At 45.2% G+C, this 15,221-nt stretch overlaps 1 protein-coding gene across 29 annotated transcripts in view; it reads right to left on the minus strand.

Annotated features, from left to right (window-relative positions):
• Epb41l2 (erythrocyte membrane protein band 4.1-like 2) overlaps positions 1-12,585 on the minus strand; it is a 174,960-nt gene extending 162,375 nt beyond the window's left edge. For 28 of the 29 annotated variants that reach the window (XM_087566136.1, XM_087566125.1, XM_087566122.1 and 25 more), the window contains exon 1: positions 12,406-12,513. The gene's annotated coding sequence lies outside the window, so the exon portion shown is untranslated. 29 annotated transcript variants of the gene reach the window in all.
• Positions 12,586-15,221: the final 2,636 nt, after the last annotated feature.

Genomic DNA, 15,221 nt, shown 5'->3' on the forward strand with positions numbered 1-15,221 from the left:
CTCACAGAAAAAATACAGGGTTTGAATTTATAAACTTCTGAAACCCACTGGGCAAGTTAACAAACCACACATTCGCAGTCCTTAGCCCTTCCTAGACAGCTCAGCCATACTGTCACCCCAATAGCAGGCTTTACACAATCCCTTTTGTGTCTCAACATCCCCAAATCCACTCACAAAACCCTTAGCATCCACATGCACATCTCATAAAGCTCCTTACACCTTACCTAGCAATGAAGATCTCGACTTTACAGTATGGTTGTTCTAATTCCCAAATAATATTCAAATTTACATATGCTACTATTGATAGAGTGTATCAGTTTCAAGGCAGACAAATTAAGAATTTACTATTCTGGGGCTGGGGATTTGGTAGAGCGCTTACCTAGGAAGTGCAAGGCCCTGGGTTCGGTCCCCAGCTCCGAAAAAAAGAACAAAAAAAAAAAAAAAAAAAGAATTTACTATTCTAAATTCTGAAAGGTATATAGTCACCAAATCTGTTGCCACTGTGTCATGTTAAATTTACCTAAGATAGCTCATTTTTAAGTTTATACTAAACTAATCCTGGAACAACCACAGAAGTGTGTCTGTGTGAGACAAAAATGAGTTTCCTGACCTCTTCTCAGGAAGAGCAGTTTTGTCGCGCGTCAGTCACCCACTGTAAATACAGACTCACTAATCTGATTTTTCTATGTACTTTTACACATAACTTAAGTCAGCAAGTGAAACAGAAAAAAGAAATAGATTCATTATGGCCGCAATAAGTACACATTAAATACCACAATAATCCAATAATCCTATTTTTAATCAACATAAAACCCTAAATCCAGACAATTGAGCATAGGTTAATTTCTACTCTTAGTAAACTAACAGGAGGAAAATAAAACAAACATTACAAACAAGAAAGGAGAGATTAGGGGCTGGGCAGCACACACCTTTAATGTTAGGAGCTTGAAGCAGAGCTACTGAGAGTTCAAGACCAGCCTGTGCTAAGACCTGGTCTCAAAACCAAAACAAATGAGGGTAAGGAGGGAGGAGAGCTATGCAGACAGACTGTAGGACAGAAAGGACCTGACTTAGCATCAGAAGTTGCAGCCTGGCTCCAGGCTTTGGCAGACCCAAAGGAAACCGAAGGCCCTGGCACCTCAGGCCTGCAGCTTCCAGGCCCCTTGAGGCCTGACAAAGAGTAAAATGCAGACATGGGCTGCAAAACAGGTCCTCAAGCTCTGAGGGAAGTAATCAGTAACCTGGAATCCGATACAAGGATACAAGCCGTCGACTGAAGATGGCAGCCTATCTTAAAACCTACCTGGGTCCGAAGAAACTGACCTCCCACTTAAGGTTTCTTGAGCAATTGTTACCTGAGTTCATGTGAAATCAGAGTTAAATCTTAAGAAATAAATACAATGTACAGGAAACACAGAACCCAGGGAAAAAAGACAGTTAGGAATTCCCAAAGTCTAATTATCTCTAGAGAAGTTCAGAAAATAAAGCCCAGGATGACAGAGGGCCCAGAAAGGAGGGGGGAGGGGCACTGAGGAGATAATCAGTACAGCACTTGCTATGCAAGCCTCAGTCAGTAACCATGATCAATCCCCAGGCACCCACACCAACCCAGCACAGGGAGACAGGGGGATCCCTACAGCACCCTGGTCAGTGTCCCCGTCCACAAAGTAAACAACTCCTGAGAACACCTAAGGCTCACCTCTGCTTCCACAAGCACAGATGTAGACCTGCACACTTGTGCACACTCACATGCATGTACACACACACACACGCGCACACACACACACACACACACACACACACACACACACGGAACGAAAGACTGCTTTATGTCTGAGCTTAACTGCAGGAACTGTAGAGCTTCCAACGCATCTGGACTAAAGGGGGATACCAAGAACGCCAGACGAATGAGACAAAAAGCAAAACCGTCTCCAGGATTAGACATAGAAATACTGCTTAGAGGATTTTTACAGGCATAATCAAAGCGTATTACACTGCTCATCTTTCTAAATTAGAGAACTGGAAAGAAGAGAGTAAGTCTTATGAGACTAAAACAAGCTAAGTCTAACCAAAATGGAAAGTAAGTAGCTCTACCATTCACACGTACAAGAAACTGGAGTGAAGAGACATCCGCAGGACTGCAGAGACTTGAGCGTCCCCACAGTGAAACATCAACTAAAACAACTCCTGATGCACAAAAATACCTCCACAGCAGCCGAGGAAACCACAGGGGCTGCTGAATGTCTGTGGAACCAAGTTCGTCACTCCCAGCATGTCCCTTAAAAAAATACAAAAGATTTAACAAATAATAAAATGAAAAGTATTTTATCATTTTCTTCAAGTCAAGAAACTGTTGTGAAAATATAAAAAATAAAAAAGGGGCCATCCCACAAGAAACAAGAGAGTTGTGTTTCTTAGAGACCAAACGCATCAAAAAACAAATTCAGAAATATTGAAAAGTAGTGGCTGCTGGGGAGCTCACAGTCGTTAGGGTTTGGGCAGTGCCTACCCACTGTTTCCCTTGTTTCCCTACATCGCGCCTGATGTTCTAAATCATGCCAAGGTGCTCTAGGGAGTGCCACTTCCACTGTAAATTAAATAGTGAAAGTGTGAAAGCACATGAAGGGAAAGGCTGCTTAGGAGAGGGGGAAAGCCACACTTTATTTTTATACTTTACAGTCTGGCACGTTTTGCTAACATCGGGATAGCAGAGGAAAAGCATGAACGGCAAAGCGGAGGTCATTCTCCACTGGAGTAGGAGGTCAGCTCTGTGGTGCACGTGCAGAGCATGCGGCCCTGCCTCAACCACAGTGAGTAAGAATTGCACAATCAGGCAGTGCTCAGCCGTGGGACACTCGTCACTCAGGGCTTCAAGATCACGAGGTAGGGAGGAAATGAGGGGGTACAAAGCCAAGCAGGAACGCAAGCCTATCTCCTATGAAAGCCAGATGCTGAAGATGCCAACAGCCTCCAGAACGAAGCCCAGTTCTTAGGCACAACATCGAATAACTACCGGCCCCAGTGGGCAAAACTAACATTCAACAACACACGCACTGGGTGCCATGAGTAAGTCAACCTTGACCTCCATCTGTAAAGTGAACTGCATACCATACCAACATGTCTTCCTCCCTGCTGGCTTGGCTTTCTGGCTTGCTTCTCTCTTTCCTTTCTAACACTGTTATTGACTGAGGATGATGCTGCCCTTGATTATGTACACACAGAAAGAAGGCAGCCCCTAAGACTGAATTGAACCCATCTGTGCTGGGACAGTACCAAAAGCTTGAGGGCCACAGACCTGGACTATGGCTCAGTGGTAAAGGTGCTTGCAACCAAGCCTGAGGGTCTGGGTTCAACCCTGAAACCCACAAGCTGTGCCACCAGCTGTCCTCAAACCTCCACAGTGCTCCGTGGTACGCGCAAGCCTACACGCGTAAACATAAACCCACACACAAAACGAAGGTAAAATCAAAATTGAATAAAAGGTATTAAATAAAAGCCTATACCTATGGAACAATCTCACAGAAATAGGAAAGAGGGGGAACGAACGGGGCCATTTTCCTAGATCTAATTACAGATCAAAGGGAACAGGAATACGTTACCTACACCACAGGGATGAGAAAACAAAACCCACACTGTGCTTAGCACACATGACAATCAATTATGCTTCTTCAACAAAATACACTGAAAGAAATAATAAGAAATAGATAACTAAAGGCCATAAAGACAAAGTGTATGTACCAATCTTAACCGATCTTCATACAAAATTTGACCTTGAAGGACTAGAAAGATTAATGTCTCAGAGCACTTGCTACTCATGCAGAGGTTCCATTCCCAGTACCCAGAGTGGGCCACTAGTGTCTGTAACTCGAGTTCAGGGGATCCAACACCCTCTTCTGGCCTCCACAAGGACGAGAACACATGAGGTACAGACATACGTGCAGGTGAAACATTCATACACATAAAACAAATGTTTTAAAAATGACACTGATTAAGTTGTCACTTAGCTGGTTGGGAATGGTGGGGATACACCTCTAATCTCGAAGCTGACTCAGGAAGCAGATGATCACAAATTCAAGGCCAACTTGGGCTACATAAAAGAATGTGAGGCCAGACTGAACTGAAAAAAGAAATTTGAAGCCTGTAAGGGCTACACAGTGAGCCTCTGTCGCAAAGCCTCCCACTTAAAGAACTGGCACTTAAGAACACCAGAGACCATGGGGCTGAAGAGATGGCTTGGCAGTTGGGAGAATTTACTGCTCTTACACAGCACCTCAGTTTGGATCACAGACACTAAATGAGGCGGCACACGATCACCTGTACCTCCAAGCTCCAGGGGACTTTCACAATGTCTTCTGGCCTCCAAAGACACCCACAAGCACTGTGAACACACTAGCAGGCAGGCACACACACAAACGTGCACTTAAATACAAACCGATTTTGAAAAGAAAAAAATTAGGAATCAAGACTTTAAAGCGGACAGACAACTTGGTAGCTTTAAGAAACGTCCAGTGAAGTGATGGTATTGCAATTAACGTTATAAAAGTGTACTGTCATCCAAAACTGAAAATGAAATGAGAATCACAACTAAAACAGCACTTTAGTTTTTCCAGGGCTGCAACGGAAGCTCCATAGGTAGAGTTCATGGGGTCCTAAGCTTGACTCCAGCACCACATAAATCAGGGCTGGTGGCTTGTGAAGCCCTGGATTCTCGATGCTTGAAAGGCGGAAGCAGGAGGAGGAACAGAGGCTCATGCTCATCCTAGTCTACGTGGCGAGCCTGGGATACGTGAGACCTCCTCTCAAAAGGAGTTGGCTTTGAAAATGTAGAAGATACAGAGAATGGGACTTAACCCCATATCAAGCTGCTGCCTCAAAATCTGAACTCTGGCTGCTCCGGTCTTTGACCATGACACCTGGTAATGATCAAAACTACCAAGTAACCAGATAATTAGTTCACTGTGTCCAGAGATGCAAGCGGTGGTCAGGCTTGTTCTGTGAGCGTTTCTACATGGTATACATACTACCTTCTCTAGCCTTCGTAAGTCATGTGACCCCTGTTCTTTCTCAGCATTCGAAAGGTAAAGCAGCACTGCTTCCCCACATAAGCCTCCGCCTCCTCTCTTCTCTCCCAAACACTGCATTTCCTGAGACCACACAGCAAACTGCTGTACAGACTGCTTCACAGCTGGAACCGAGGGGCTGGTGCAACACGAAACAGAAAGGATGAACTGAAAAGCATCACTTTAAAACGCCAGCTAACATCTAAATCAGGCACGGTGGTGGGCTACTGAAGTCTGAAACCAAGCTTTAGAGGATGAAGCAAACTGCTTACCAGTGAGTGAGGAAGTCTAGAACCAAACCGTACAGTTCCATACGTCATTACTGAGGGCTTACTGCACAGTGGACGTGGATCAACCATGACCCTGATGGCGACCCAAAAGCCCCTTCACAGAGGGAAAGGCCCAACGGGAAGGAAAGTCCTACCGTAAGCCACACTACTCACTGTAAGGTCGTATAGCCTCATCTGCTGTCACCTTCACCTGCTGTTAAATAAGTGGAGAATAAATCTAACAGTTGGCTCACACGATGCAACTGAAGCAGTCTAGAGAAGAGTTTCTTAGCCTGTGGGTGGAGAGCCCCAGAGCCTGCACGTCAGATATTTACATTACGATGCATAACAATAGCATAATTACAGTTAGGAAGTAGCAACAAGATAATTTTGTGGCTGGGGGTCACCACAGCATGAGGAGCTGTGTTAAGGGGTTGCAACGTTAGGAAGGTTGGGAACTGCTCTAGAGGTAACATGAAAGGGAAATGGGGAGCTGAGACTGAGGCGTTATCAAAAAGCATGCAAGCTCTGTCTGGCTGACGGTCCTTCCGGTCGAGGCGAATGGAACCAGAAGTACCGCAATCCTCCAAGCTTCCCACCCAAATAAAAGTATTTATATTAGAATTCTGGTTTCATAATACTGGCAGATAGTTTAAAATTAAACACTACACTGGGGGAATATATGTCTGCAGGATTACTTCACACATAATACAAGGTACTGGATCTAATAAAGGTTACGTTTTAGTGGTCATTTGCCAGAGTTTAAACAACCAGTAAAACACCCACTTACTATGAGCCTTATTTCAGCAACCTTGCTTCAAGCTACAGAGAAAAGAAGTTGTTAGACAGCATGTGCACACTTCGCTCTCAGGATCTGTTACCGCTAGCAACACCACAGAGAGACTACACTCTCCCCAGACTGTTCGAACCAGATCCCAAGGGCTTCAACACATACATGGATGGCACTTTGTGCATTGTTTTAAAAAAAAGGGCGGGGAAGCAAGATTAAGTTGATAGTTTCGAAAAAGTTTAAAAATATAAAGATACTGTACTAAAAATAGTTTTTAAAAGGCATTCAAAGCACAAAGAATCCCAGCCCCATATCAGACTCTGCTTCCACACAGATAACTGGTTCCTGACTGCAGAAAATGTGCTTACCACAAGCCACACACTAGCTCTTTTCATAGTCGAACAAACAACGCTCACAGACGCCAGGCACTACGTGAAGCATTTTAGAACCACTGGCTCATTTAATTCTCATATCACTTTATGAAATAGGTATGATTTTCTCTCTCTCTCTCTCTCTCTCTCTCTCTCTCTCTCTCTCTCACACACACACACACACACACCATTAAAGAAATGGCTTTGTAAAATATTTTGCCCAAGGTCCCTGGCAGAATGACAGCCTAGCCAACACCAACCAGCACGGACATGTTAGTGGCCTTCTCTAATACAGCTCTGCCCAAGAACCGTCTAAGGAAACAAAAGCAGTCCGCTAAGCTCACAGGTAACAGTGCAGGTGGCTAAGGTTGTCTATCAGAATTGAGTTTCGCCTGGACAACAGCACAAGGGGATCCACTGAAGAACCCAACGGAAAGGAACTAAGAACAGCCAGGCAGGGGAGGAGAGACAGCAGTGCCGACGTACAACCGTACCACAGAAAGAGAAGGGGGCAGCGTCTCTGAAGACTTGGGACTTCCTAATCCCCAACATTTAAGAACTAGGTCTGGGATGCAGTCCAGCTATACAGTGTGTGTGGCCCAGGGTCAATCCCCAGCTCCACATAAATAGGATGTTCCAGGTCCTCCTCAGCCACACACCACGTTCGAGGTCAACCTTGTCTACACAAACACTTGGCTCACACAACACTAACTATTACTTAAGATTAAGAGCTGAATTCGATCTGCAATTCGAAACTTCTTCTGATCCCAAGTAATCTCATACTCCTCTTTTGTCTTCCTCGGTGCTGCCCTTACTACATCTTTCTTCACTCACTCAGACAGGACTCAAACACAGAAGGGCTCTTCTTACCACAGCCCAGGCACGCCCCAAGCAACATTCTCACTAAGCTCTCGAACCTCAGGCCAAGAGTGTAAATTAAATTGTCTAAGCACACTTCTGACCAAGTCTCCCCAGAATAGAGGCTGTAGGTGAGTGCGTGTGAATATTCTTAAAAAGTAACCTCTCTGGATAATGGGGAGAAAAAACAAAGAACAGTAGCAAACAAAACGACATCTGAACACCTTCAGACTGATGAGACACAGACACATGCTGTAGAAGATGGTGATACAACAATGAGTGAGCTCGGCAAGGCTGTAAGACCCTGATGGGGTCCCCTCCAAAGCTCACCCAGAGGCCCAGAATTCTGACTTAAAGAGCATACCTGGATGACAGATGAGCCTATATGCCATTTTTTAGTTCATCTTAGAGGGCACTAAATAAAAACGTGCTAAAATGGGGGGGTGGGAGGGAGGGTCAGTTATCTGAATGAAGCATTTTAGCAACACTGAACTTATGAAATTAACTCAAAGCTCATTTGAGGGGAAAAAAACAGAAGAATGTGAAGGCACTGTGAGTCTATAAAGATCTGACTTGGGATCTGAGATGACATTAAAGAAAATTCAGAAAACATCTCATTTCTTATAAAAAAAACCTAGTTCTAATAAATGCTAGTCCTCAAACCAGGGAAATAGCGTATAGATGATTTACCGTCCGAGACACGAGAAACATCTAAACCCTACACTGATCCCAATCCTAGTCTTAACAACAAGGGACTATGTCCAGCACTTTTTTTAAGGCAAGTCCTCTTTATTATCTACATGATGTTTCTACATGAGCTATAACCAACCTCTATAAAGTTGAATCAAGCTTGCAAGACACACAGCTGGAATTCTAGCAACTGGAGACAAGAGGAACAGAAGTTCAAAGCCAACCTTAGCTTTTGTATGAGATAGAAAGGAATAGACACACAACACCTATTTTACACATATCTGGTAAATGGGGGATCAGTAGTAGACCCATAGTAGGGTCACCATTCTAAACTGTATGGTTTTGTTGGTTTTGGTTTTTTGGAATTTTGTTTGGTTGATTGGGTTTTTTCTTTTGGGTGGTTGTTGTTGTTGTTTTGCTGTTGTTGTTTTGTTGTTCGCTTTGTTTTGTTTGGAGACTGCTCAGCAGTTGAGAGCACTTGCTGCTCTCGCAGAGAACCCAGGTTTGATTTCCATCACCCACAGGGCTTACACCTGGCCTGTAACTCCAGTTCCAACAGAATCAGCACCCTCTTTTGGTCCGTGTGGGCATCAGGCACCCACATGACAATACATACATACATGCAGGCAACATAATCACACACACAGAAGTAAACCCTTAAAAACATGCAAAAAAGGCTCAATGAATTAATTTTCTACTACTGATCCCCCATTTACCAGATATGTGTAAAATAGGTGTTGTGTGTGTATTCCCTTCTATCTCAGACAAAATACACGTATTTTCTAAAAGAAAAACCTACCCTCAAAAAGTTAGAACTATCCATTTTTGTTTTTGTTTTTTTTCCGGAGCTGGGGACCGAACCCAGGGTCTTGCGCTTGCTACTGAGCTAAATCCCCAACCCAACTATCCATTTTTTCAAACTGTATTAGAGATAGTCTTCTCGTTTCCTTTCCAGCTTACTTGTGACTTCTAAGCACCTATACTACTAATAGGTGCTATGGTGGCCATGTCCTATAGCTAATGACACACAGCAGTCAATCTTAGATTTTAGTTTGGGACACTGCCCAGAGAGACGAATGATAGAAATCCTAAGAATATCAAGTTACTGGTTCATGCTAAAACATGATCCTCCCACAGGTCGCTCTGCCTACAATCCGCAAAGGAATCATACACAAATTCCCTATTTATTAAGATCTTTCAATGATGCTAGAAATGTTTGTGTGGGAAGGAGGATAGGAACAGAGCTAAGAGTAGATTTGCTGACTCTTAAAGTTTTAGCCCTGAGATTCCAAGATTCTATGAAAGAGCAGTAAATTAGGGTTTGGCTAGTATTTGCTAACTATGGAAGCCAGAATAAACATTTACTTGAGGCTTTTAAATCTGAGAGAGTACCCAGTGGTTAGGTACAGCAACTCTAATCTGGAAAGAAAAAAAAAAAAACCAAGCAAATGTTTCTAAATAAAGGTGGGGTGGAGGGGACAGGCACATTTCCATAAACATTTCAGAAAAGCAACATGACAGCTGGTAGGATAGCTGGTAGGACTGATCTCTAGAAACTTCTGCTGCCATATATATATATATATATATATATATATATATATATATATATATATATATATATTAAAAAAAAAGCCAACAACTAGCAATTCATATTTTTTCAAGAATGTCTACCCACAGCTATCTCAGTCCAAGGAAAGGAAAACCTGTGCTCTGCAGTAGAAACAGAAACAAAACCCAAACCTCCCACCATGTAAAATATGAGCCCCACATTCCTAAATAATATGGCAAAGATGTAGCTTACAGGTTGCTAGCCACAGCGTTAAGGGGTGACCTCCGAGAGCAGAAGTCAACGTTAAGCATGAATACACAGAATTTCGAGTTACAGAGAAAAGCTACCAATAAATAACCTTAGTCGGGGACTGCATTCTCATCGTAACTATTTTTAGCTGAATGTGTGTGGTTGGGTAGCCCACGTGGATATGGTTCTGATTTCTTAAACATCTATTTTTTACATTCTGGTCACTGGTTAGGTTTTCTAAACTCGATTCTTTAGACCTGGCAATTTGGAAGGAGTAAACCACAGGAACATTACATTAAAAAGCAGAAGACACCAGGCTCACCAACTCAGGCTAGCTGAGCTAGAAGGCTCTGAATCCTCACAAAAGATGGACCCCTCTAGTCCAGATTCACACGTAACATGAAATGTACACAAACAAAATGTCCTAAAGCCACATTTGCAGGGTCCAGCAAGCTCCTGAGGTTCCTTATTTTTCTGTCTGCCGTTATTTTGGGAGAGGTGGCGGACATCTGTTCAGATTCCTCCCAGACAGCTCCAAATGAGCTTCTCTCCAACTGGACCTAAAAGCTCGGATTTTAAAGATCCACAATCGGTTCCTGTAAAACAATCCCACAGCAGTTTGCATTTCATAGCCAGAATACCAAACCTGTCACTGAAAAGCTACTGAGTGGTGTTAAATAATGCTTCTGACTCTTTTTAACAACCGCCCTCTAATTAAGACTTCAAGAGCTTTGAGGGTTGATAGCTCAACCCATCCACACTTTTTCCCTTGCACACGGTGCCCTACTTCTACTAGAGATAAATGACTGTAGAGCTGTTAAGACTAAGTCTTTCTTAAAGGGGGCTGTTTTCAAAGGAAACTGTCCTCTCCTATCTATTAATGAACAGCCTCTAGTTCTCAACAGTTTGCCATTAAGACCACTGTTGACCTCCCTGGGCATTCTGTCCCAGAAGTGAAGAAGACAGAACAGGATTAAACGGGGCAAACTTCACACCACTACTCCAACTCCTCCAGCTCCCCAAAGGGTACAAAGACCTCTGAGATTTGATGGTGGCTCTCAAACGCTCCCTAAAGGGTACAAAGACCTCTGAGATTTGATGGTGGCTCTCAAACCAAATTATAGAAATGATCGATCACCCTATCCCCAACAGGTTCCATAGCCTCTCTCTCTAAAAGGTATGTCAAACTAGCAGCCTCTTGAGAGGGCTGCTGGCGCTTACCAAGATCCAGGATAACATTACAAGGCAGCTCACCAGTGGCTGCAACAGCAAACCAGAGATTTCTCATGGCAGGGGCCTGCTAACAAATTGACTAGCACAGGAAAATCTGTACAAATACTGAGAGTTCAAAACCCCACCTCCCACGGCCAAGAAACGGATCAAGTTTCCCTCAAATCCACGGGAATGTCTGACAGGGTAGTCTACAATGTTGTCAATGCAGCACTCTAAGGCAATGAGGAATACAGATATAATGTACTCCCACCAAAAAAGAAAGAAAGAAAGAAAGAAAGAAAGAAAGAAAAAAAGAAAGAAAGAAAGAAAGAAAGAAAGACAGACAGACAGAGAGAAAGGGCTGAAGAAAAAAGAGTGGACAAAAATGAGACCTTTTTTGTTTTGTTTCTTTGCTAATCACAGAAACAAGAACATACTGCCCTACACACCCCACATTTCATATGCAACAAAGTTCAAGAAACAGAGAGAATCTTCATTCCCAAAGGAGGAAATATCTGTACAACTCCCCTAGGTGCCACCTTGCCTACCTACCACTCACCCAAGGACCTTAAAAAATCAGGAACAGCTGTTCAGGTGACAGATTTACTCATTTTGAAAGGAAGGCTCCACGGAGACCACTCCCCAAAATAAGACACTGGGGGAAGGGGGCGCTCTTCTAACTTCACCCCAAATAAACAAATAAAACTTGGCCCCGCCTGAGGCTGGCGTCTGGGGACACTTAATGACTAACGTCCACCGCAGACGTCTGGGGTTGAGATTAGGGGTCCCGGGACGCCAACATTAACGCCACCGACTCTGTTATTTCGTCCTCGTAGCCCCTTGCCCTGCAGTTCATCTAAATTGTTCCCACCCCTCCGCTGCCAGCGCCCGAGAAAAGGAAGCCATCCGGGTCGGGTGGCCTGGTGTCCCGGCTGGAAGACTCGCCGCAGAAAACGTGAGAGCGTGCCCACAGCTCCAGACCGCACAGCCCGCAGCGGGGGCGAAGGGTCGCCCGCGTGGGCCCGACCCGCGGCGCGCGTGGGGCTGGTGCGGCGCCCTCCCGCCACGACTCCCGCAGAGCCCACGCGCGCTGCGGGCTCGCGTCCGGCGACCCCCGAGGGGGAGGACGCAGCAAGCGCCCCCCCGCACCCGGGATGGAGCCGCACGCTTTGGCAGGGCCCGGGCGCGTGAGCCCGGGGACAGCGCCGCAGTCCTCGGCGGGGAGGGAGCGAGAAGGGCCAGCAGCCGCCCCCTCCCCCGCCCGGGATGGCCGTCCGGGCTTCCTGCCGGGGTCGGCTTCCCGCCTGCAGCGTGTCGGGACGCCGCCCGCCACCCCGCGGCCCGCTCGCCTCCTTACCCGGACACCGCCCCTCACGAGCTTGCTCGTCCCGGGGACGCGTCCCGCTCCAGCCCCGGACGCAGTCCTCCGCTCCCGCCGCCTCCACCCTCCACCGGGTTTCAAATTGAAATTCCCTGGCTGGGGCCGTCAGAGAACTCGCCCCGCAAGCTCCGCCCCCTCCTGGCGGAAGCCCCGCCCCGCATCCCCCGCCCGGCACGCCCCGGGCGCGGAAACCCCCGCGGGCAGACCACGCCCACCGCCAAGGCCACGCCCCCGGCGCCGGCTGGCGTGGGAGGGGGGCCTTCCCGAGGGGTTCACGCGGCTCCCGGGCCCAGTGCCCCGCCGCAGGGGTGCGTTTCGCTCTCGGAGTGACCCTGGAGATCATGACAACCAGTGCACGTGTGCGAGGCGTTCTTTCTGAGAATCCTGGCCTTAAATGCCCTCTCAACTTCTAAAAGTTCTTTCTTTGGAGTGCTTTCACTAACCAAACCTTCACTGGGTGCCTATTTCGTGATAGACGGTAGAGCAGGTCCAGGAAACCGAATAAGGAAAGCTGGGTCCCCCCTCAGTCTGCAGTGAAAGAAGTGCTTTCACTGGAAAGGCTTGAAAAGAATCCATTTATTCTTCCTGTGGGAGAGGCAGGAGAGATTGGGTAAACCCCCGTGGAGGAGAGGAGCTTTGATGCTCAGCCTTAAGAGTCAGGATTTCTCCAGACAGAGGATTGAGAGAACCTAGGTTGCATAGGTTGCAAAGTATAACAGGGATAAAGCAGTGTCTAAAATAAATTATACACACACACACACACACACACACACACACACACATTCAAATTCTGGAAAGTTTTACACACCCGCACAGATAGAGTCTCCCCCAGATCTTTTATACAATTAGACCTCAGTCTTATTTCATTTTTTCTGAGCATTGCATGTCAAACTGTCAGAAGGGCAGCCCACTGCCTCCAGCATCTGCATCCCACTCACACACCCCGCCCCCAAGTTCCTCTAGTCATTTGCTTCCTCCTACCTCTAATAAAATCTTTAGTAAGTCACCTTTGCCAATTTCTTTCCTAAACATCGTAAAATTAACGAGATCAAATTATCCGTCAGTAGCAATGCCTTTTGTGTGGACAATATTTCCCAGGTAATGACACACGCTCCGATATTTTATCAGTTGGTCCTCCCTATAACTATAAAAAGAGTTGGGGAAATAAATTACTTGCTAAAATCATCCTTGTAAATAAAATTATTGCGATAATAGCTTAGCATTTGTTTTGTGTCAAGAACTTGAGTTGACTGAGTTAACTGCAGTCGACTCTCCCAGTTTGATAAGGTGTGTAATGCATACTAGAATCCTGTTTACATACATTTCTAGCATAAGAAAGGCAGGGAATAATCGGTGTTCCCTCTCTGTTGCTATGAGGAAATACCTGAGACAAATAGCTTAGAAGAGTTTGTGCTTGGGGTTGGGGATTTAGCTCAGCGGTAGAGCACTTGCCTAGCAAGCGCAAGGCCCTGGGTTCGGTCCCCAGCTCCGAAAAATAGAAAAGTAAAAAAAAAAAAAAAACCTTGATCCACAAAACTGCAGAGGTGGCTTGATGACCTGAAATCAGTTGCCAGCATCCAGGTACCAGCCAGGTATAGTATTACAGCTGCTTATAACCGTAGCACTGCCAGGGGTCAGCGCTGAGGGATGAGTGAGGCTTGCGAACAAACAGACTAGGCCAAAACACAAAAGGACTAAGTTCAGAGGGAAAGCCTGCCTCAAAAGGAAATAAGACCAAAAGTGATAGAACAATTGATACTCTACAGATGAATGATTTTTAAAATACCAATGCAAACTTGTAAAACGAACATATGTATAAATAACAAACTACATTATGAAAAAGATTCATATGAAAGTCTTGGCTGCACTCTGAGAGTCATTTCTACTTTTTTTTTTTCAGGAGGAGATGGAGAGACAAGATATTAAGCTCTTAGGTAGCTTTTGTTGATGGTTTTCTGTCAACTTGACAAGAGCTGGTGTCATTTTCGGAGAGGAAATCTAATTGAGAAAATGCCCCCGTCAGATCGGCCTGTTTGCAAGCCTGTGGTGCTTTATCACAGCCGTAGAAAGCTAACGGAGACAGTAGCCCATGCTGGCCATGGAGTGGGCTTGTAGCAAAGGCTGCCTCCATTTTTCACAAGTTAGAAGTACAGGCATGTGCGTTGTGCCCAGCCTTATGCCACTTTTAAAGAATATTACTGAGATAATTATATCCACAAGTGCTTTTATATGGGAGCCAAAAAGATTTAGCTTGAAAACATGATTTAATGTCATAAAAAGTTATTACCAAATATGTAATAAAAAGATATGGGGTTGGGGATTTAGCTCAGTGGTAGAGCACTTGCCTAGCAAGCGGAAGGCCCTGGGTTCGGTCCTCAGCTCCGAAAAAAAGAAAAAAGAAAAAAAAAAAAGATATATGTGTGTGAGAGAGAGAGACAGACAGACAGACAGACAGACAGACAGACAGACACCAAGTTGGCCTTGGGAATTTCAGACATCCATATTATAATCTTTTGAGCACATCCACATACCCCATTCCCTCCCTCAGACTCCTCCTCTAATCTCCCACCATAACTTTTCTCTCCCAGTGTCATGGCCTCTGTGGGAACAGGGACCAGGAAATGGAGATAAATGGAGACAGAGTCCACAATGATCCCAGGATTCAGACTTCGAAGACAAGCATCAGAGTTCAGAGCTAACTTTATTGATTATTGCATAAGCTTACATATAGCTTTTTAGCCAGTTAAAGTATGTTTATATATGCATGGGCAAATCAGGGTGCAACAGATACT

The sequence above is a fragment of the Rattus norvegicus genome, chromosome 1 (assembly GCF_021556685.1).
Source record: "Rattus norvegicus strain SHRSP/BbbUtx chromosome 1, alternate assembly SHRSP_T2T, whole genome shotgun sequence".
NCBI classification, from domain to species: Eukaryota; Metazoa; Chordata; class Mammalia; order Rodentia; family Muridae; genus Rattus; species Rattus norvegicus.